This window comes from Protopterus annectens, chromosome 3.part1 (assembly GCF_019279795.1).
Source record: "Protopterus annectens isolate FY-2018-M chromosome 3.part1, PAN1.0, whole genome shotgun sequence".
NCBI classification, from domain to species: Eukaryota; Metazoa; Chordata; order Ceratodontiformes; family Protopteridae; genus Protopterus; species Protopterus annectens.
In genome coordinates, this window is record NC_056732.1 from 902,620,856 (window position 1) to 902,645,430 (window position 24,575).

Here is a 24,575-nt window from a genome sequence, read left to right on the forward strand (position 1 = left end):
ATTGAGACCCCTTGACTACTGGCCCAGTGGTGGTTTGTCACACAGACAAATGAGTTTTATGTAATGTAATTAGGGATTATTTTAGTAGGAATTCTTATTAAAAGTATTACATTAGATGTGTTTTATATTAAAGAAAGTACTGTTTCATTTTGAAAGATTTCAACTTGTTATTACAATGTTAACATTTGTAACAATGTTGCATTAATGTATGTTGATTTTCATTAGTCAGTTATTTCTTCAAATAATATGTCACCAGAAGATAATATCACTTTGAGAAAGTCCCAGGTGAATGGGGCAGTTCAAGTTATTAAATTAAGTTTAGACTACTGGTGAAACCTTGCAATCAAATTTTATTACTACAGTACAAGTGACTGTACTGAAGGCATACTTCTAATGATAATTTGAAATTAACACACTTGAATAAAAACACATTTTTGTATAATTTAAATGCATACTGTCCATATTGACATGATCAGAAAACATATTTATGTTACACTATCTCAGGGATTTTAAGCCTAGCTTTGTGCAACTATTAATGTCAAGCAAGCATGCACTTAAAGCAAAATTACATGAAGGGCATACATGTATATGCAAAAGATTCTATGAGAAGTACAGAAAAGAAACATTGTATTTAGTTTGAGGTTATGGCAGCTTTTAATTCTGCATACAGTATAAGTAGAGAGGTGATATTATAGGCAAGCAAGCAAGGACTTTAAACTGGTATAATCTGATATATTTACTGAATGTCTCCCCAAATACATAAAATGCATATTTTCTAGTATACATCTTGTGTCAGTAGTGAAAATGCAATTTATTAAAAAAAAAATACAAGAGAAAAAAAACTGTTAAAGTCCCATAACAAATATAACCATTTAAAGACATAATCAGAAAGATCAGCAAGGAGCTAAACATGACAATCAGAATGACCAAAGCTGAATGTGAACTAAAACTGGTATCAGAAGCCAAAGATGTCTACAAATCCTTCTTTGGTTAAATTAGGAAACAGACATACAGCATCTTGTAATGGATGCAACTAATCCAAAATGCTATTAACCACTATGACCCCAAAATCACAGATAACATACATGCAGACATATTTAGTGATAATTTTGGTCCAGAAGCAGTTGCTGAAATTCTACTGATCTCTATGATCTCTCTTAATCCTCAAGATCACCATGGAGCATGTCCTGACTGTACTTCCTAAAATTAATAACAATGCTTTTATTGACCCACATCATTTTTCTGAGTACCTAATTAACAGCATTAGCCATACTCCCTGAGCCTGTCCTGCACTTATTTAACTTATGTCTAGTCACACGCTCTGCATCTGTGGTTTGAGCCTGTCCTGCACAAAAGGGGTCCTATCACAGACCCTAGGAATTACAAGCCTATCAGCCTACATAGACAAATCTGTAAGGCCATGGAACATATCATATCTGATGTCTTACACTAGTTGAGACTCTAAGATTACTCTAGTTTGTTTATATAATACGGAAGATTTAGGATCATTACACATGTTAACCAGAGGTAACAGTATACTAATCAAGTACCTGACAAGTCATTTAGTCAATTTGCAGATTAATATTTGTTAACAGATAGTTAGATATAATATAAAAACATAAATGTAAAGTGCTGAAAGATAACTTACACTGGGCAATTAAAATAAGATATTAGCAGTCTTCTTCAAACCTTGACATATTTTTTTATTAATTAGCAGAAACAATGAAGAAATAACAGAATAATTAACAATCTTAGAACACAGCAGCAGCAAGGTGTAGAAAACAGTGATTAGATGCTACTGAATCAACTATAAACATCCTTAGTAATTTTAGCAAGGCACATTTTTATAATTTAGATTATAATCTCTGTCCTGATTTGTAAAAACCTTTTATCTGATTTTTAACAACTGTAGTGTTTTAATTTTAGATATTTAATAGATATCTAATAAACTAGTAGATGACACCCGTCTGCCCATTTATCCAGATAAAGCATGATTTACTGTGTTTCCATGCCTGTTAAGGATTTTTAATAACAGACCATAAAAAATAATGTCCATGGTAATGTAACAGATGTTGTCATTAATGGACACCCCTTCATCCTGATTAATTCAATTTCCTGTATAAAACAAAAATTAAAAATATAATGACTGGATTATTGCTATGAATAGTGTATACCATTATTATGACAGCCACTTTTGGCAGTAACCTATGTAATTGCAAAGAAATATTAAGAAATAACGCCCGCAATAATGTATTTGCTGTTACCATTCATAGACAACTCAACACAATCACTCCAACTCTCATAACTATCATTAGGAAAAGAAAGGAAAGGAAAGGAAGAGAAAGGAACAGAAAGGAAAGGAAAGGAAATGAAAGGAAAGGAAAGAAAGGAAAGGAAAGGAAAAAAAGAAAAGGAAGAGAAAGGAAAGGAAATGAAAGGAAAGGAAAGAAAAGAAAGGAACGAAAGGAAAGAAAGGAAAGGAAGAGAAAGGAAAGGAAATGAAAGGAAAGGAAAGGAAAAGAAGGGAAGGGAAAGGAAAGAAAGGAAAGAAAGGAAAGGAAAGGAAGGAAAGAAAGGAAAGTAAGGAAAGGAAGAGAAAGGAAGAGAAAGGAAAGGAAATGAAATGAAAGGAAAGGAAAGGAAAGGAAAGGAAAAGAAAGGAAGAGAAAGGAAAGGAAATGAAAGGAAAGGAAAGGAAAGGAAAGGTAAGGAAGAAAACTAGTGACTGGCTGACTTTTGTGAGCAATTTTCACAGTTATCAAAGCACATAGATATCAAAAGCTTGCTTTTCTGGACATGTCAATGCATGTTAGTGATTTTGTGGCCTCAGAATTTCTCATTGTCTTATATATGAAGTCAACTTATGCATACGTATGTATGTTAACTACCTTCTATGTAAGGCAATAAGTAAAGAACTAGGTATCTCAGTCCCTGTCCTTAGCAAGTTGCACATAGCTTTTATGTGAGTGACTTTTTCTGGCCTATAGATTAAAAATGTGCATTTAGCAGTTCTGTAAGAACCTTGCAGTATCATTATCATCAGCACTAAGAATACTTTGGCATCTAGTTATAAATCAGATTTTAGGCTCTAAATGATTAGTCACTTTTCCTGAGCAAGTGAAATATTTGTCTAACTAACTTAAGCTTGATTGTGCTTATAAGTTTCCTCACTGAACTAGCTCATTTAATCTTTGAGATGCTATGGTATCTTTCCAACTTTTGTAACATGTTAATATAAATTTGTGATTTAAAAGACACAAACTGGAGAATTATGCAAGTCCCCACCGAGTACAGCAGGGATAAACAGCCCATTTCTGCTCTTAGTTCCATATAGATGTTACGTATGCTTTGTTATGCATGTTTGAGTTTAAAATGCCTATATCTGTCCATTAAACTTTGTTTAGTTCATTATATGGTATCGTATGTGTTGGATGCAGTTTGAAGAGCTCTTGCATTTTATATAAAATACAGTTCTAACACAACATGCAAATATCAAGAATGGCCAAAATATAACTGCTGATTATACACTTGTGCAACATTCCACAGTTCATATATAAGAAACAATTATAAAAACAGGTGTCATAGTCCATCTGTGTGATGTAAGCTGTTGGGAAGAACTGCTTTTATTTTAGATTTTCAGGCACTTAAAGTTAGAACAGTTTACAATATAAAACTCCCTCTTAGAGGAACTGATTTTAAACTGCTTTCTTTGTGGATTGTGAATTATTTAGCTCAGAAGTTTCCTCTCAGCTCAGTGTTCATATAGTGAATTAGAATTCAGCTGCTAGAATGCAATTAATTTGGCAATAAGCATTACCCTATTATTTCAATGGTCAGACAGAACTACCACCAGCAGTTCGATATTCTTGTCATTCGCAGGATAGCTAGCATAACTGTCAATGTTTCTCTGTTTACCCTGACTTAAATGTCGCATGCTCTTAGGGAAAGTCAATTCTCTCCCTCTCTTTTACTTCATATTTAAATGCATTTGCATATTTGTTTGTTTAATCTATATGGTTTGATAGTTTAATTTTAGAATGTTTAACTGTATTTATTTTCTTTATACTTTACTTCTGCAATATTTGACTTTCTTATTTTAATTCCTACCAATAACTACTAAGTGTTAAAATTGTCCATGGGTTTCTGGGGCAGATTTCTCTTCAAGTTTATCATTTTCAGGACATTTTGATCAAATGCTATGCAACATGTTAAAAAACGTAATAAATAAATGAATAAATCTTACTTTAAGCCCTTCACCTGAACACATGCACAAAACCATTGTTACAGTCATAGGTAAGCTTAACATTCATCACATATTTTCTCACTCTAATTTTAACACATTTGAATTACTTTCTCTTTCTCCTCAGCTAAATACTTAAAATATAATGTCTGGCTGCATAATGCTGTTTTCAATGATTTGCTTTCAATCTTAGCTTTGACGCCAATTCCTGAACTCAGAAATAAAAAGTGGATTATGACTGGAAGAAGCCAATGTACTGCTCATTTAAAGCTGACCTTAAATGCTTTTCTAGTTCAAATGTTAGCCTTCATTTCATCTGAAACACAAAACCCTAGGGTGCTTTCAGACTTTATTACACAGGCAAGCATTGCATAAGAAAGGTCATTAACCATGGATTATCAATACCTTCGGTATCACGTAATCATTTTGCAATGCATTTAGGAAGTAGCACTGTGTACATGTGACTACCAAATTCTGCTTGATCCAGCCTAGTCCTTTTAACTAAATGCTCTCCTGAACTTTCCTAACAAGATTTATAGCAGGCTATTAATACTAAAACAAATCTAATTTAGTATTCTGTGAAATGTTGCAATATGATGGTTAAGAGGTGTTTAGATGGAATTAATTATGAAGTCACCTTCCAGTATCACAATAAATAAAATAAAGTATTCAACAGAATCTGTGCTTATGCATTGGGTTTGAATAACTAGAACACTGGCTGTGAAACAATAATTGCATTGCTTTTGTATTGTTTTCATACTACATTTTCAGGCTACTTCAGTTTACTTGGTTTACAGGATTTTAAAGAAGAAGAAAAGACTTTTGAATAATGCTATTAAGGCTAGACCATTTTTGTGCATTGACAGCTGCACTACACTTCTGGCAAGTTTGTGGCAGCATTAGAAAAGTTTCAATTACATTTGAGCAATAGGACTGTTGTGCCAAAATTAAAACATTATTTAAAATTGATATCAATTCACAAATATGTATATCTCTTTCTCTCTGTCTCTTATCCTCTCTGTATTGGTAGATGCATACAGATCATTATATAAAAATATGTATGTTTGCTATGCATCGCATGATCAAATTCATCATATTTTCACTTATGCTGATCTGTGCAGTGTAGTGATACCTCTGGTATGACATCATTATTATAAATGACATGGTCCAATCTTTATTTCAGAACACATATCAATTTAAGACAGTCTATGAAAGAAGGTATAGCATAGTGAAAGGCAAATTAAAATTATGCTATGCTATCATGAAGAAACCTGTGGTCCATGGTTGGTGGGGCCATGTAGCACTGGACCTAGCTGCACTTTGACTAACAGTGAGACAATTTGTTTCAGCAGGTAAAGAGCCTGGAATTACTACTGCTAATCATGTGTTATGTTATTGTGCTGCAAACCATCACTGCTGGAAGATCAGACTTTAATGTTGCAAATGTTTTTAGTACACCAAAACTGATTATCTGAGATACTGTACTTTTGATTTGGTCACAGGAATCACAGAACAGGGAAAATGCAAGTTTCATTTTTATTTTACATGTGTTCCCTTATTCTTAGTTTAAATATAAACCAAACCTTGGTATATGTACAGATCAGGTGTGTGTGTGTGTGTGTATGTGTGTGCATGTGTGTGCGTGTGTGTGTGTGTGTGTGTGTGTGTGTGTGTGTGTGTGTGTGTGTGTGTGTGTGTGTGTGTGTGTGTGTGTGTGTGTGTGTGTGTGCAGGTGGTCAGAGTACCCACCTTGGTGCTCCCTGCAAAAACAATTGTTTTCTAATACGTGACATTTTTATTGGTTTGGATGTGTTGGATAATTTGCATCCTGACTAAGGAAGATGCTGCTAATCATAGTAAATCTAAACAGCCCCTCTTTGGTACCCTGGGTAATACATTTCTTTGCTTAAATATTGCTTTTTGGGAATGAGGCTAGTGCATGTTTACATGCATCGTTGCAACCATCCCTTGTCTGCAGCAGCTTTTTTCCATTCTGTATTTTATACTGCCAAGAAGAGCTATATTGCAACTTGGTATTGGGGAAGTCTGATGCATACTGATGTATGTCCCTGACCTGCCTCTGGAGTGCTGAGGTAAAACTCTGGGGAGAACGCAGCTCTATAACAATGTTGATTACAGGAGTAAGTGTGACATCACCTTTATCTTTGTTTAACTATTTATGCTGCATTAAGTGTTACAAAGACACATCATGAATAGTGTTCCTCATGAATCTATAGCCTTGTACAGACATTAAGTATAATTTGGTGGTTCATTAAAGAGTCTATAGCCATGCTTTTCTTACTACGTTGTGCCAACACATTTACAATATCTGTTTAAATTAATTTTAGTCATGCTAGTTCAATGAATATCTTTTAACTGAAAGCATTATTATTTACATAATATACAATATAACCAAGAAATGTAATAATACACTAACTGTTGGAACAGGCTGAAAATGGCAATTAAATAGTTCCAGTTGACAAGATTTTCTTATTCATTACTGAATACCTTATAATGGTGTCATAGCCCATCTTTGTGATATCAGTGCTATCTAATGTATTTGTAGATTTGTTAAAGGAGAAAATAAAATAAATATGTAGACTGGGGTTTTCTGATACAATATCACACATGTACAGTAAACAAAATGACCTCAGCAAACTGTATTCAGTTATGTCCTGGTACTTAACTGCTGTTTTCCCATTACATTGTATTATTTTTCTTTTTCAAATTATATTTTAATTGCCAAGTTTTGTTGCAGTTTTAGAGGTACTATGTCGGGTGTTCTTAACATAAATTTGTTTATTACACTTTAGAGTTTTGAGTACTTCAATAATACAAACAGTAGTATAATTGCCACATATAACTTACATGTTATGACCTTTAGATCACAACTCTGAAATAATTGCAATCACTTAATTGCTTTATTCTGTTTCACACTGAAAAAGTAAAGAAAAATCTGTTAGACTTTATAAAAATAACTTATTTATAGTGAGAATGGAATGCTAAAGTCTTTTTTTATTATTAAGACCCAATAAATAATTACAGCTACTGTCCTCATAACCTGATCTTGTGGATAAATAAAAGTGCAGCTTTCATGTTTATGGGTTGCATGTTGTGCTTTGGAAAGTGATGCAGGGGGAATTTTACCTTAACTGCCACCAATTCCTATACCATTAAACTACTTGTTTTCTTCAATGGATGGATGTGACAAAGCTACTGAAATGATAATGATAATGCTAATACTAATACTAATACTAATACTAATACTAATAACAATACTGATACTAATACTAATACTAATACTAATACTAATAACAATACTGATACTAATACTAATACTAATACTAATACTAATACTAGTAACAATAAAAATGCAGGTGCAGATCAATGGAAAACCTGAAATAGACATTATGTACAATGAATAATAGATGCAGAGTAATAGCTTACTGTGACACAAACATGCTGACTAGAAATGTAAACTCCTGGTTTACTTTGGGAAAAACAGTGAGGATGGCACCTATTGCTTTAGACAGCTCCCTATAAACTGAAATCTACTTATGTACTGAAGAAGATATAACTCGGCAGCAAATTACCTTGCCAGAAACATGCACGCTGAAAATGTCAACAGTGAGGTTATTATAGATAGTATTTAAAAGCTAATTAAAATGATGTATGGACTTTTGCATCATTTTCCTAGCTGTCTTTTTGTAATTTGAATGGAAACCCTGCTGTTGGTTGAATCTTGCTACGGTGATACTCAGAACATAAAATCAAGAGGATAAGAGTAAATTGTGCATCACGTTAAGGGAACTTGAGTGGTGCATTGTACATGCAGAAGAGGCAGAAGATGAGTTTAACATTTTTCTGCAAGCTTTTCCCCTTTCTGAGGCAGCTTGCTTCTACATCAAGAATGCGGGTGGATATTTACTCATCTGCAGAAAAGATGAAATGTGACTTTTTTATGACCGTTTGTGTTTTGATTATGTTTGGAATATTTTCAGGTTTAGAGGATAACATAAGTGATTTATTTTTGTTTATTGGCCTTGTGGTATACAATCCTTCACAGTCAATTTGATTTGAATTCTGTCAATAATAGAGTAACTCTGAGACAGTGAATGCGGTGTTTGGCATTACAAAAATATATTACCACTGGAATGATTGTTATTGTTCATAGGGAAATCTATATGTTTATTGAATGGCATAATGATTTCCTCTTCCACTTTATAGAGTCTAATGCATGGTCATTTCACAAACATAACAAATTAGATTCTCTGGGGAAAAGACTGTTGATGCTCTGGTTACCATTACAGAAATATACTGCATTGTAAACATTTTTATTCCTCACAGTGAAATTTGTACTTTTATCCAGTGGCATAATGTTTCCTGTTTTTTTTTCTAGAGAGTCCCATCATAGACACTTCACATGCAATTCACATTAAAATGCTTGAAGGAGAAGGTGCAGATGATTGTGTGCTCCAACTCTGGCTATACAATGGATATTCTTTCTTCAATAAAAATGCATGATGCATGTGTTTCATGTTTTTGTTCTAATGACACGGGATAATTACCACAATCTTTACCTCTCAGCTTTTTCACCTGGTGTCCTAGGATATTTTGGGAAGAAGGTTTGATGGTCACTGAGAAACAACTAAAAATCACACATACACACACACACACACACACACACACACACACACACACACACACACACACACACACACACACTAAAAATCAGTAGTCTATTACCTTAAGGAAGCAGCAGATGAAGTTGTTTACTTAATGTATGCCTTGCCTGTAAATATGGATTGCATCTAAACAATGAGTTTGCCATTCTGCATCACTTTGCATTATTAGTTGCAGGTTACGTTTGCTTTTTGGGTATATGTCAGTTGGGCTTTACTCCTTATTTATTCATATACTTACATATGTGCCTGCCTGCTTGTCTATCTCTTTAAATATTCATTTTTGTCACAGTGCCCCTGTGACTAACAAGCCTGCCTCCTGGTTGCTCTGCTGATCCACATGTTCTCACTGGGCTGAGAGCTTTACAACCTGTTCATTTCTCTAAAAAAAACTGTTCAGCATGTCAAGAAGAGTGCTGACAGTTGTGTCTGGGATCAGGCGTTTTAGTTATGCTGTAGTGTTGTCCTCCACTCATGCCAGCTGATACCTCTGGGACTGGGCAGTTATTAGGTGCTGCTCAAGACAATCACTCACTTCTATGAGGTAGATAAGTTACAGATCCCCTATCTGCCTTTCAGTGAACACCTCCACTGGCTCTCTGGTCTCCACTGAGGAGCTCAATGAACTATGTATTCTTTGTCACGTGTTGCTTACCTTCCACTGTAAGAGAAGCAAATGGGGTCAGACCCTTATTCATCTCTTGTTCCATAGTTGGCTCCTTCAGCATGGGGACCACTTATTCATCCCAGAATCTCTGACAGCTAGGGCTCTATCCTTCTCAGCTGACACTCTTTACTTATGAATTGTTTCTTTAAGTCATTTAGGAGATGATCCCAATCTCTGGTTTTAGAGCTGTATTATACAGTTTAATTATAAAGTATGTCATATTTTGTATTCTTTGGGTGAAGACGCTCACCTCAGAGGTTTGTGGGAGATTTTGAATGTTTCTACGGTTGTGTTTGAAGAAAATTACTTTTAAACTTCACTTGATGACTGTGGGGATTGAGCAATTCACTCAATCAGAAAGTGCTCCCAGGCTAAGCCCGAAGAAGGTTCATGTAGATCAGTGGTATAACCAGGTTAACAAATACAAAAAAATGTACACAGATATTTTCAGGAACCTCATTTGCACACTGAAGTAGATTTATCTGAGTTTGATTGTAGGGAAGAATGTAAAGGATTATTTCTGATCTTTAGGAAGTTGCATTACATTTGATGACTATAGTCATCATAGAGTCATAAGTACTGCCTATAATTTTTTTTCCCAATATGATTTATTAAACATTCAGTAAAAATCTGCAGCAATAAATAACAAGAAAAACAAAGAAAATTGGTATTAATACAGTTCATCATCAATACAAATGATTGGTGCCAAAGTCATGGCCTTAAACTCAATGCAAAACAAACTGCATTATCATTCTTTCAGTATGAACAATGTTCCTCCTAACTACCACATCAATAGCAACACCCTATGTATGAACTCAGTGGTGATAGACCTTGGAAAGCAGGTTGACAGCAATCTTACCTTTGATCAGCATGTCTCCATAGTGGTAAGAAGGGTATTCAATATTGCTCATGTCATAAGTAAGGGCATTACCACTTGAAAAAAAAGAAGTTAAGACCTCCCTGTACTCTTCCCTCATCAGGCCAATGATTAGGTACAATGCCCCTTTTGGTATGTACCTTTCCAAGCACCTGCAGCAATTGGAGAAACCATAAAGATTCCTCACAAGGACAATTCAAGGTCAGCATCTGTCCTATGTGGATTATCTGAAATCACTGTCACCTTATTCTGTTTCATACAGACTACTCATAGGTGATGTCTGCCTTGCATATAAGGCAATCTCTGACCCAGCATTATTGGAAATGCTGCATATCTGCATGTCAAATGGCACATGGGCTACTCACTCTAAAAATGTAACCTGGTATGTGATGAGATGCCCAACACTGCTGTCAATATGTGATGGCCACCACTGCCACCAATATGTGAAGTCACCATGCTGGGCCAGTAATCTAGGAGCCTGAATCCTCATCACTGACACTGGAGAGGAATGATCACTTGGAATACAGATGGATACACTCAGTATTTTCAGATGCAGACCTCTCTGTATCAAGCACAAATTTCCTTAAGAGCACACAGGGAACACACTCAGCCTGGGGTCCGGATTTTTCTATATCTGCCTCCTTCCGGGTCCCCAGTAAGACTCCCCACTGGTACAGCTGTAGCGTTAGGTCCTCAGCCAAGTGTCCAAGTTAAGTCCTCCGGCACCCTCTCTGCAAACCCAGTGCTTTGTGTCCCTGCCATAAATAGCTGACACACACAGTCTTTAAGATTTCATTTTTACACACACACGCACACACACACACACGTGCGCGCACACACACGCACACACACACACACACACGCTCACACACACGCGCACACACACACGTGCACACACACACACACACACACACACACACACACACACACACACACACACACACACACACACACACACACACAGACACAAACACACACCTGGGAAATGCTGGCACAAATTACCCACTCTATCAACTTTGCCGAAACTGTAAGATAGATTCACTTCCACCAGTCAGTTACTATATGGCACATAAAAGAGTATCCAGTTATGTTGAGTGAAGTTAATATTAATACAAATGACAGTATCTGACCAAGACAACTAGGCCTTCTGGAGTGGCCCACACAATGTCACCTAATAAATATAAGTGCTCTCAAAGATTAAATACTTTCTACAAGGACCAGTCATAATAAAAATTTTAAATGTATTTAATAATAAATAATAATAGAACATGAAAATATTGAATATATATTTACAATAAACCGCACAGTTCAAATCCCAAAATACATTGAAATTAACATTGATGGACAGACTCATACAAATAAAGAAAAACACTTTCTAAACTTAGCTTCACTATATTCCTGACTCAATCTAAGAGAATTTACTGTTGCCTAATAACTTACTTGGGCAAGGTAAGATGAAATACGTGAGCAGCATTTCTAGTCAGGCCCCCCCAAGCAGAATACGCAGTACTCTGAGATTTCTCTCTGTAATATCTAAAATATAATTTGCAAGAGGGTTGAATGACCTCAGCTGGTCACCTGACTCTAAGTTCTTGCAGTATTCACTTTTGAAGCTGAGACATGAATTTAGCATAGATACAACTAAGTTTTTATGCTAGTGATTGGGGCTTCCCTTCTTTTTACTGAGCTAATGAGCAAAGGTTTTTTTTTTCCAGACCTAGTATCTCTGTTCCTATTCAGCAACGTGGAGTGACATTTTAATGGTTTAAAAGTGTATTTACATTTCCCTTATTTTTCTTAAAGTAAGATAGCTGGTACATTTAATTTAGTTGCAATAATACATGTACATTTCTTTTCATTCCAGCAGGGTGAGTTTTGATACAGTTTAACACAATTAACAGAAGCAAAGCTCACAAATTCATTTTCGGCACAAGTATCTGCACAAATCAGTTTGATATACAAATGATATACAGTTCTAATACATTTGTAACACAAGCATCTTGTATAAATCAGTTTGAAAATTAAAGGACATATCATTCTTTACAAAACTCCAGCTGGCAGGTTCTGATCTGATCTTACCACTCCCTACTCTATGTCTCAGGTAGGAGACCTCTTCATACCTACCTGACACATAATGGGCTTAATGGCCAACCCTGCCCTCTGCAGTCTGCCCAGCACCTTCCTGACATAGGTTCATAGGTGTGTACTAGACTAATGGCCCTGGAGCCTTTACAAGCCTAGCCCATAGGATTACCCTAGCATCATGTCACCTGACCTTAGTTCCTAGTGGCTCTGTTGAGTAGAAATGCTACGAGATGAACAACGACTCACACACCAAATTCCGACACTGGTCTGGTAAAGGCAATAAAGGTAGACGCAGCTTCCACAGCTAATCCGTTTATTGTACACAAAACGACAGGATGCCACAATAAACAAACATCCACTGAATATCCACTGAATATCTACTCTGTTGAGTAGAGCCACTGGAGTGATCCTCGGGGTAAATTTTTTATTTCCCATCCACTCATCAAGTGCTCTGCTTGACATGTTGAAGGTGTTCTTGTGAGGAATGGCTGTAGATGAATATCATCCAGTTAAGCAAGAGCATAATCGTTTGCTCCTGCTAGGATATGATCTACCAGCCTCTGGAAAGTTTCTGGGGCATTTTTTATCTCAAAGGGCATCTTTGTGAACTCATACAAGCCTAAAGGAGTCACAAAGACTGACCTCTCTGTAGTATTGGGAGTCTAGGGCACCTGCCAGTAGCCCTTGGTAAGATTAGTAGTGGTCAGATTCTTAGCCCCACCCATCTGTTCTAAGGCTTTATCTGTCCTAGGCATGTGGTAAGCATCTGACTCTGTGTGGCTATTTAGTTTCTAGTAGTCCACACAGAACCTGGAGCTGTCATATTTCTCTGGTACCCACACCACCTGGGAGGTCCAGGTATCCTGGAATCCTGGATTACTCCCCGTTCCAAAATCTCCAGTATCTTCTCCCTCAGAGTCTGTCTGACTCACTCAAGCACCCTGTAAGGTGCCTGCTTCATAGGTCTTTGGGGACCTGTATCCAAATGGTGCTGCACCAAGTGGGTGCACCCTGGTATCCCAATGAACATGTTCCCAAACTTCTGTAACACTCCTTGGATTTCTTGAACGTAGGAATGGGATAGCTACTGGGGAGATTGCTAACCCTTTAACTAAGGTGTCAGTTTGAGCCTCACTGAGGACATCAGTCACTAGAACCCGATCAGACTCCTCCTGCAACCCATTGCACATACTAAGTATAAGGTTCTCCCTATCATAGTAAGGCTTCATCATGTTAACATGGAACAATATGTTCCCTTACCTCTTGCCTAGCAGTTCTGCCAGGTAGTTAACATCACTGACCTTTCTTACCACTTTGAAGGGTCCCTCCCAAGCTGCCTGCAGCTTATTCTGTCTGACAGGAATGAGCACCATCACCTGCTGTCTCACAGCAAACTCTCTGGCTCAAGCATTTCTGTTATACCAGACCTTTTTTCTGTTGTTGGGCTTCTGCAAGGTTCCTATGAGCTAAGCCCATGCGCTCCCTCAACCTTGTCCTGAGGTTTTAGCCATATGTCACAACAGACTCCTTGTAGGATTCACACTCACCCCACCACTCATCACAAATCAAATCAAGAGGCCCCCTCACTCTATGCCCATACAGCAACTCAAAGTGTGAAACAACTGTGGATTCCTGGGATATCTCCCTGTACGCAAACAGCAGATGGGGCAACTATTTGTCCCACTCTCTCTTAAACTGGACTGCAAATGTCCATAGCATGGTCTTTATTGTAGAGTTTAACCTCTCCACAAGATCATTAGTCTGCGGGTGGTGGGGGTGTTCCTGAGGTGTTTCACACCACAGCACTCCCAAAGACAAGCCAGCAGATCTGCCATGAAATTAACACCTCTGTCAGTCAGTATTTCTCTTGGAAAACCTACCCTGCTGAAGATCTCTAGCAAATTATTTGCTACCTTCTCTGCCTCGATGGATGACAGAGCCACTACCTCAGGGTATCTAGTAGCATAATCTACTACTACTAAGATATACTTCTTCCCTGTGAAATTTGGGGTACTCAGAGGCTCCACAATATCTATAGCTACCCTATGAAATGGCTCCTCAGTCAGAGGCAAAGGCATCAAAGGAACTTTGACCTTGTCTTCTGCCTTGCCTACTTTTTGGCACTGCTCACAGGTCATGCAGTACCCTGTTACATCCTTGGAAATCCCAGGCCAATAAAAGTTCTGCATAATATGTCTCTTGGAACACTTTATGCTCATATGACCTGCAAAAGGAATGTCACAGTCTATGCCTAGAAGTGCCACATGGTAGGCTCTGGGCACTACCAACTGCTGTATTAACTTACCTTCTAGTCTCCCTCAGGGACCACTCTCTATACATTAATCCTTTGTTCCAGTATACAGGTGTCCCCTTTCCTTGAGAATAAGGCGCCACCTTAGCTACCTCCCTTTAGCCATGTAATGTAGGGTCTGAGAGATGAACCTGTCTCAACTCTGTCTTTGTAACTCTTCCCAGCTCCCCTTCCACAGGAAATCTGGTATCCTGTTCTGACAGCAGTACCCCACAGCCTGGGTACTACTACTCACCTCTGCCTTTGCAGTCAGTCTGTCCAAGGAACATCCATACCTACTGTGAAGACCCACCACTGGACCAGTAATCAAGGAACCTCAATTGTCACCACTGGCAACAATGGGGGATGTTCACTGGGAGGATGACAGTTACACACACAGTATTTCCAGATGTTGCTCTCTGCATCAAGTGCAATTTCCCTTTAAAGCACACAGAGATCACAGTCAGCCTAGGGTTGGTTTCTCACTCTTCCTACAGATCCCCAGTAAGACTCCCCACTGGCACAGCTATAGAGTTGTATAGTGCTTCATGTCCCTGCCCAAGTAGCTGACACACACACACACACACACACACACACACACACACACACACACACACACACACACACACACACACACACACCTGCGAAAAGTTGGAACAGATTTATTATCTATGCCCCCTTCAGCCCAGACTATAAGGTAGTTACTACTGCCACTAGTCACTCCTTATCAGCTACTATAAGGCCCTTAACAAAGGGTGTGCATTCTTACTGTGTAATATTAATATTAACAAAGATGGTAGTTTGAGCAAGAGCAAGGCTATTAGGAGTGACCCATATGGTGTCATCAAATAAACATGCAAGTACTCTCAAAATTGAATTTCTCAATACAGATCAGCCGCAATGAAAGGTTTAAATTTATTTAGTAATAAATAATCGAACAAGACAATGCTAAATATGTATTCACAGCAACATCAGAGTTGAAAAACACAGGAAATATTTATAGCAACGTTGCAGGACAGTTTCAAATAAATAAAGAAAAATATCTAAACTAAGCTTCGCTATATTCCTGACTGAATCTAAGAATTATACTGTAATCTAAGAACTTACTAACAGAGCAAGGCAGGTGTGGTGAATTGATCTTCTTGTTGTTGTCAGGTCCAAGACTGAAAGCAGAATTCTCTGTCTCACTAAGAGAATTCTCAAATTAATATTTAAAATATTACTGCTGGCATAGCTTGCAGAATGACATCATTTCTTGTCATCTGACTCCTAGTTCCCAGGCCAAACCACCATTGATGAAGCTGGCAGTATTTAGCATCTACCTGTAAATATATACAGACAAGGGCTTCTTCTCAGATATCTGGCAGATGCTGGAAGTAATAAAACAATTGCATTCCTCCATGCTTTCAAGACTAATAATTAGTTCACCCTAAAGACAAAACAGAAAGTTTCCTAGTATAGACATTGTGTCTTTTGCTCCATTGAAAACTGAAATGTACCATCTTTTGTGGCCTAGCCATAAAGTAATTTAATTTCAGTTATTCTTCTGAAGCTTGTTGGACAGTTAAAATATATAGATTTAAACAGTTACAATAGTACATGTACATTTCTGTTCTCTTCCAGTAAAGCACACTGTGGATCTATTTTAAACACAATCATTTTACAAATACCTTTTCAACACACACACACACATTTGTACAAGCAGTTTGATATACACATGACATACAGTTCTAACACATTTGTAACACAAGCATCTTATATAAATCATTTCGATATTCACCAATGACATATAATTATTTACAAAATTGCAGCTAGCTTGGCTGGCAGATCTCCTTCTGTCACACCTAGCTGCAGCTCTAGCTCACCTTCTGTCTCACTGCTATAAGGTAACTCCCTCCCTGAAGTAGCCACAGAACCACTCCCATCTTCAGGTGTGGGGTCTGTCTAGGTCTCCCCCAGGCTAACAGAACCACATGCCTGACTCCAAGCCTGACTGAGTGTCACTGCATGCACACAAGGTACTGCATTATCAAAATCATTTCCTATCAAGAGATCTGCAGGGATATCCTCAAACACACCTACTTGCTTGCTTCATTTTCCACTCTCCCAGTCAAGGTGAACCCTGATCAAAGGCATTTGGAATGGGATCCCTCCTAAAGCTCTGACTGGAGCGAGCTGCTCAAGCAAGTACTGTTTGCATTTAGCCACTCCAGGCTTAACAATTGTTATGTCAGAGGCTGTGTCACTCTTAGCAGTGGCCTGTTTTCCATCCACTAAAATCGATATAAACTCTGCTGGTAGTTTGGTACTCCTGCTTTCTCTAGACAAGTTACCACTGGCATTTTGTTATTCCATCTTGCTGGCTCCCCCCCCCTTTTGTTCCCTACCTTGCCTCCGTGGACATCTATATGCTACATGGAACCACTGGTTACATTTAAAACATTTAACCCTTGATCCTGGCCATGTACCTTAACTAGTGGCTTCCCCTGTTACTGACAGACTCTGCTGTTGTGGTTTAGACTGCCACTATGGGTTCCATTATATCCATGTGCAGTACTGGGTATCCCTTTCTTGTAAAGTGATGCCCTGGTTGCTTGGTGAAGATCTCCTTTATTCCTCAATGCATTTGCAGAGTTGCATTGCCTGTCTGCCAACCAGATTCTGATGTCCTCAGGCAAAGTTCTAAAGGCTTGTTCCCCCACTAACAGGTCTGCCAGCCCATGAAAAGAAGTGACCTGACACCCACTCACCCACCTCTGAAAATAAGTGCTTAGTTCAGCAATATAATCAAATACACTTTCATCTGCCTTGCGTCTATGCTCACAAAACTTTTTTTTCTGTTAGCTTCAGGTGTTAACTTAAAGCATAATAATAAACAGTGCTTAACTGTATCATAATCTAAGCAATCAATATCAGACAATTTAGAAACAGCAGTTACAACTTTACCATGGAATAAAGAGGTCAGAAACTGTACCCAAAGCTCTTGGTCACCATTATACTGTTTACATACCCTTTGAAATATGTGGATAACACTATCAAAATTATAACCTTCTGTAAATTGTGAAAGAAATTTACTGACCTTTATTGCTTCTGGGGTTTGGTTATTCCCTTCCCCATTACCTCCATGATCTTAGTGAAGATTCAACATCTCCCTCTCATGTTGATACTTCTTTTCCTTTTCTTCTGCCTCCAAACACCACCGTCTCTCATTTCCTTTGGCCTCCAAACTCCACAATATCTCATTTTCTTAAGTCTCCAAATGCCTCAGTCTCTCTGATGATTCTAGTTCCAAATGTCTGGCCTCCAGTTCAAGTCTTTTTAATTCCAGACTGATTTTTTAAGTCTTCTGAGGAAAAGTTGAACTGTCCTGTTTCTGAGGGCTGAAAATTCCCATCACCAAACTGGTTATCCTCCTGGTCGCTGGTCTGTGCTGCAGCTGTGATTAAGGCAGCAATCATTTCCCCTTTCATCAGGTTGGCATGCACCAGTCCTTTGGCTTGGCACATCTCAGACAACTGGTTCTTGTCAGCTTGCATACTGATCTGCTGACATCCTTACCTGCTCTACCTAACTACGCTAACAAAAAGTAAATAAATAAAACTATTGTGATATGAAACTCTGAATGTACTTTGTGGCTGCTTGAGACTACAAGCACCTTCTTTAGTGACAACTGCTTACAGGATAAAGAAATTCAATATCCACATCCTGCTCACCAATATTAGAGCATGTGATGGTCCCACCACTGCCATTAATATGTGATGCCCAACACTGCTACCAATATGTGATGGCCACCATTGCCACCAATATACGACATACCCAAGTAGGGCCAGTAATCAAGCAGCCTGAATCCTCACCACTGACACTGAAGAGGGACATGCACTTGGAATACAAATGGGTGCACTCACTATTTCAGATGCAGACTTCTCTGCATCAACCACAATTTCCCTTAAGAGCACACACGGAACACACTCAGCCAGGGGTCTGGATTTCTCTATATCAGTCTCCCTCCAGGTCCCCAATATGACTCTGCACTGGTACAGCTGTAGGGTTAGGTCCTTAGCTGAGTTCCCAAGCCAAGTCTTCTGGCACTCCCTCTGTGAACCCAGTGCTTCATGTCACTGCCCAGAGTAGCTAACACACATACTCTTTAAGACTTAATAACTAGCACACACACACACACACACACACACACACACACACACACACACACACACACACACACACACACACACCTGGGAAAGGCTGGCAGAGATTACCGACTCTACCACCTTTGCCCAGACTACAAGGTAGATTCACTGCCACCATCAGTTGCTATAAGGTTCTTAAAAGGGTATCCAATTATGCTGTGTGAAGTTAATATTAATACAAATAATAGTAGCTGACCAAGACAGCTAGGCCTTCTGGCATGGCCCACACAGTGTCACCAAATAAATATAATTAATCTCAAAGGTCAGATACTTTCTACCAGGACCAGCTGCAATAAAAGTGATAAATATATTTAATAATAAATAATAAAATAACATGAAAATATTGAAAATGTATTTACAGTAATCCACAGAGTTCAAATCATAGAAAATATTGAAATTAACATTGATGGACAGACTCATACACATAAAGAAAAATGCTCTCTAAACTGAATTTCACTATATTCTTGACTGACTATAAGAGAATTTACTGTTCTCTAATAACTTAATTGGACAAGACAAGATGAAATACATGAGCAGTCTTTTTAGTCAGGCCCATCAAACAGAATACTCAATACTCTGAGATTTCTCTTTTGTAAAATCTAAAATATAATTTCCAAGAGGGATGGCAGAATGACCTCATCTGGTCACCTGACTCTAAGTTCTTGCAGTTTTCCCCTTAGAACTTTAGACAGGAATTTAGCATAGATGGCTACAATACAGATCTAAATGTTTATGGCAGTGCCTGGGGCTTCCCCTATTTTTACTGAGCTAAGGAACAACCGCTTTTTTCCAGACCTAGAATCTCCAGTCCTATTCAGCACTGTGGAGTGCTGTTTTAATGGTTTAACAGCTCATTTACATTTCCCTTACTTTTCTTAAAGTAAGCAAGCTGGTACATTTAATTCAGTTGCAATAATACATCTACATTTCTTTTCATTCCAGCAGGGTGCACTGTTGACACATTTTTAAAACAATTAACACAAGAAAAGCTCACAAATACATTTTCAGCACAAGCATCAGTAGAAATCAGTTTGATATACAAATGACATAACATTCTAATACATTTGTAACACAAGCATCTTGTATAAATCAGTTTGATGTTCAAGGAGATATAATTCTTTACAAAACTCCAGCTGCCTATGCTGGCACTTGCCCATATCATCACATACCACATTAATAGAACCTGCTGAGGGATAGATTTGTCTCCCACAGGTAACCACACCTTTGGGACAGACTCCCACTTCATGTCAAACACAGCACCTTATTGGCCCTATTCAGACGCATTCTGGATGATTGAATGGGTAACCGTGCATTACCCCCAGGGGTTCTGCCTGTGTCCCTCTTGGACACTGGCATTTGGTGCTGATCATGGAAATAAGAGTAGAACTTGACTAGGCTTATAAAAGCCCTAGGCCTATTAGCCAAGTAACTTCCTATGATCCTATATCTATATCTATCTATAAATATATATATCTGTACATCATACATCTGGAGCATTTTTCCCCAGCCTGTACTGAAAATGTGTTCTGTCCCAGTCGGACTTACCCAGTAAACAAATGTTAAATAAATAATATATATATATATATATATATATATATATATATATATATATATATATATATGTGTGTGTGTGTGTGTGTATTTATATGGGAACACTACTAAATCTAGAACTTTTGAAATCTCAAATTTCGAAAGCTCGAGACCATGTAGCCGAAACCCCACATTACTGAAAGACCAGAAGCGCGAAATTCAAAATCCCGATGTTAAGGGATTTTGAGTTAGCGCTTCTGGTGTTGCGGTTCAGGTAAGTATGTGTGTGCAAGGGTGTTTGTGAGGGGCTTTAGTGTGTGTAAGTGTGTGTTGTGACTGTGGTGCATGTGTCTGTCAGGGGCTGTAATGTGTGGGTGTGAGTTTGCCTTGTGTGCATGTTTGTGCGATCTCGGAGTTAGAATATTAAAGTAGGGGGTGTGGGGGCACAGGGGGGCGAAGCCCCCCTGCTTATCTTTAGTGTAGGGTGGTTTGTTTGGTTATAAGGGGAAGCTGTGTGTATGTTTGTGTGTGTGCTGTATGTATGTAGTACTTTCTCGATTTTGAATTTCGCGCTTTTAACATTTCGGTAATGTGGGATTTCGGGCTTGTAGTCTCGGTATTTTGGGCTTCAGGATTGTGTAATTTCGGGATTCAGTAGTGAATCCATCTATATATATATATATATATATATATATATATTTATATATATATATATATATATATATATATATATATATATATATATATATATATATATATATATATATATATATATATATATATATATACAATTCATCATTGGTCAACAGCACAAATTAATGACAAAAAAATTACTGCTAGCACAAATGTGTGGCATACAAAATGAGTGAATCACAAAACACTGACAACTTGTTTCCAACTATTAATAAACTTCATCTACAAAACCCACCCAGATCAAGCATCATTTGAATAGTGTTACTGTTAGGGAAAGAGTTTTTAGTAATGTAATGTGTAGCATTTGGTTTAGATTCAGGGAATGGTTAGGATTAGGGTTAGCACACATGGGTGAGCAGGCACTGGGTTTACTGTATTTTCAAATGAAATAAAAGATACAAAACATGTTGCTGAGCAGCATCTGTTTTCCTCTCTAATCTAACTATTTTTTCTTCTGTTAAATAAAAACACCTGGGGTTCAATAATCTCCATGTAGGCTTAACACACAGCCTACATGGAGTTTATGGGTTTGCAGGGTGAGCAGCAATGTGAATTGCATATACATGCCGAGCACCATGTTTAAACATAAACAAACATGGTTTCATGGCCAGCGACAGTGTTGCCAGCCAGGAATCCATGTAAAGCACCACAAACCACAGTAGACATTTAAACCTGTTTACTGATGGGCAAATTAGGCTTGTGTGTTTGCCTAAAATGCCACAATGATTACCAGAGTTATTAATAAAGCCATGTATATAGTTCTAACAAATTGCATGACAGTATGTACAGTGCAGAGTATTGTGGAAACCTGTTTCAAGGATACTGAACAAAAGTTGTGTAAGTGATCAGTAAGAGTACATAGACTGCATTATAAATAAACAGAGGAAGTGTGTGTACTGAACAGGGACATGCAGATGAATTGTAGGAATGAACACACGGAGAAAGGACAGGTGAAACATAGTAAAGTACCACAGATGTGGGCATGTCAATGAAGGCAGTTGTAGCACAAACACTAATCACATATCAACAAGAAATTACAACTGCACAGTGAATGTACATGTAGAATGTACCATCACCCAGAATGATGCCACAATATAAACAAGAAATGATCATCAACAATTGGCTTAGCTTCTGGTGTCAATCCGGGAGGATCCAGTATGTCTCAGCCTGGAATGAAATGGTTGACAGACCACTCTGTTTTGTAAGAGATGGTCTGCACCTGTGTCATCTAGACTGTTGGATACTGGAAAATGCACTTGGCTCACTCATAGTGCCTTTTTCTGACAATGTTAAAGCAACAAATGTTCAAATGTAAAACAAACACCACTGGGGGCAAACAGAATGTTCTGCTGCTTAATGCTTGGAGTCTAAACATGAAGCTATGCTAATTTGCTAACCTGCTAGCTGCCAGATGTCATGCAAACTTCACCTACCTAAACCCACAGGCCATACACCAAAGCATATCTGATAACAGTCCTCTGCCAAGTATTTCTAGAGATCAGGTCATATTTGCACTCTCCAAGGCTAAAACACAGACTCAATGGTACCAGATGACATCCCAGGTTGCTTACTAAGCAATGTAAACAGGGCCTAGCAGACCCACTTAGCTTCCTCTTTAACTATAGCCCGAGAACTTCCTTTGTTCTAGCAGAGTGGAAAACAGCAGCAATAATCCCCTTGCACAATGGGGGGGGGGGCATCAACTGACCCTGGGAACTATAGACCCATAAGTCTAACTAGTCTCATCTGCAAGGCCATGAAAAAATCCTCATGGACATTATCAACAAATAAATAGCTGACCTTCAAACTCTAGACTCAAACTAATTTGGCTTTGATAAGGGTAGATCATGCTTACTAAACCTAGTAGACTTCTCCAAGAAAGTCACCAAAGACCTGGATGAAGGCAAGAGAGTGTGCATACCACCTATCTTGACCTGGCCAAGGCTTTTGATGCAATCCCTCACTCGGGTATCATTGCAAAACTCTCCCAGCTAGGGAATACCTCTTACATCACTAGATGGATAGCCATCTGGCTCACCAACAGAACACATATTGTCAAAGTTGGTGACTCAACCTCTGCCACTAGAGCTGTCACCAGTGGCGTATCACAAGGATATGTGCTGGGACCTTTACTTTTCAGACTCTATTTTTGGAAGTCCAGGCTACAGTAGAAAGTCTTTGGCTTGACAAGTGTGCTGATGCTTGCAAATTGTTTGCAATCACTGAGCCCACCAGCGATGATAATATATTACAGGAGGGGATAAGACAGACAAATGAATGGTGCCAAAACCACGGTCTACAACTAAATGCAAAAAAAATTCCATTATTATTCCCCTTGCCAATGTGAAATTCCCTGCCAATTACAATATTACACCCGCCCTAAGCTCCAATCCAATGGTGCAAGTCCTGGGAACACAGGTGGATAGCAATCTGAACTTTGACATGCAAGCTTCCACAGAGGTAAGGAAAGCCTTCTATGTTATGCACCTCATAAGTATGAGCATTGCATCCAGGTCTGAGGATGTTATAACACTACTATACTCAACCCTCAGCAGATCATTAATAGTGTGCAATGCTCCCTATTGCATGTACCTTACCAGGCAACTGCAGCAGCTGGAGGGAACACAGGGACTTCTCAACAAGAAAATACAGGTGCTCCAAACCATTCCATGACATACATGGATAGACTGCAAGCCCAACCACTGTACTCTCTATTGGATTCACTTCTAAGAGGTGACTGGTGCCTGACCTACAGGACAGTCTCTGACTCTACCCTGATGTAAATGCTGAACATCCACAAATCGAATGGCACAAAAGTCAGTCGCTCTAGGGATCTTAACCTTGCCTGTGACATTAACAGAACATGCTTGAGAGACAGCTGTATCTCTCCGAGTCTGCCACTCCTCCGGAATAAACTTCCAAATCATGTGAAACAGAGCTCCTCACTGACCCTATTCAACTGCAAGCTAAACAGATTGATGGGAGACTACAAATTCACCAAGAGGGTGGCATCCATGTCTCTCATAGACAGGGGTAGTTGGTACTGACTATGGACTCTGCAAATTGCACTCACCTAATAAGGACAATTGGGGCTACTTGGGATGATCATGGCTAGGCTTATAAGGGCTGTAAGACCGCTAGTGTAGTAACCTTCTATGAATATATGAACCTATGCCAACAGCTCTCAGTGGGGCATATTACTACAGCTGTTATACAGGCAGCATGTAATGTAATGGCAGCAATGGCCATCAATACATTAGCTCACATCACAGACTGTAATACCCTATTGCAGCCATACTGTACATCCATATCTCAATATAGCAT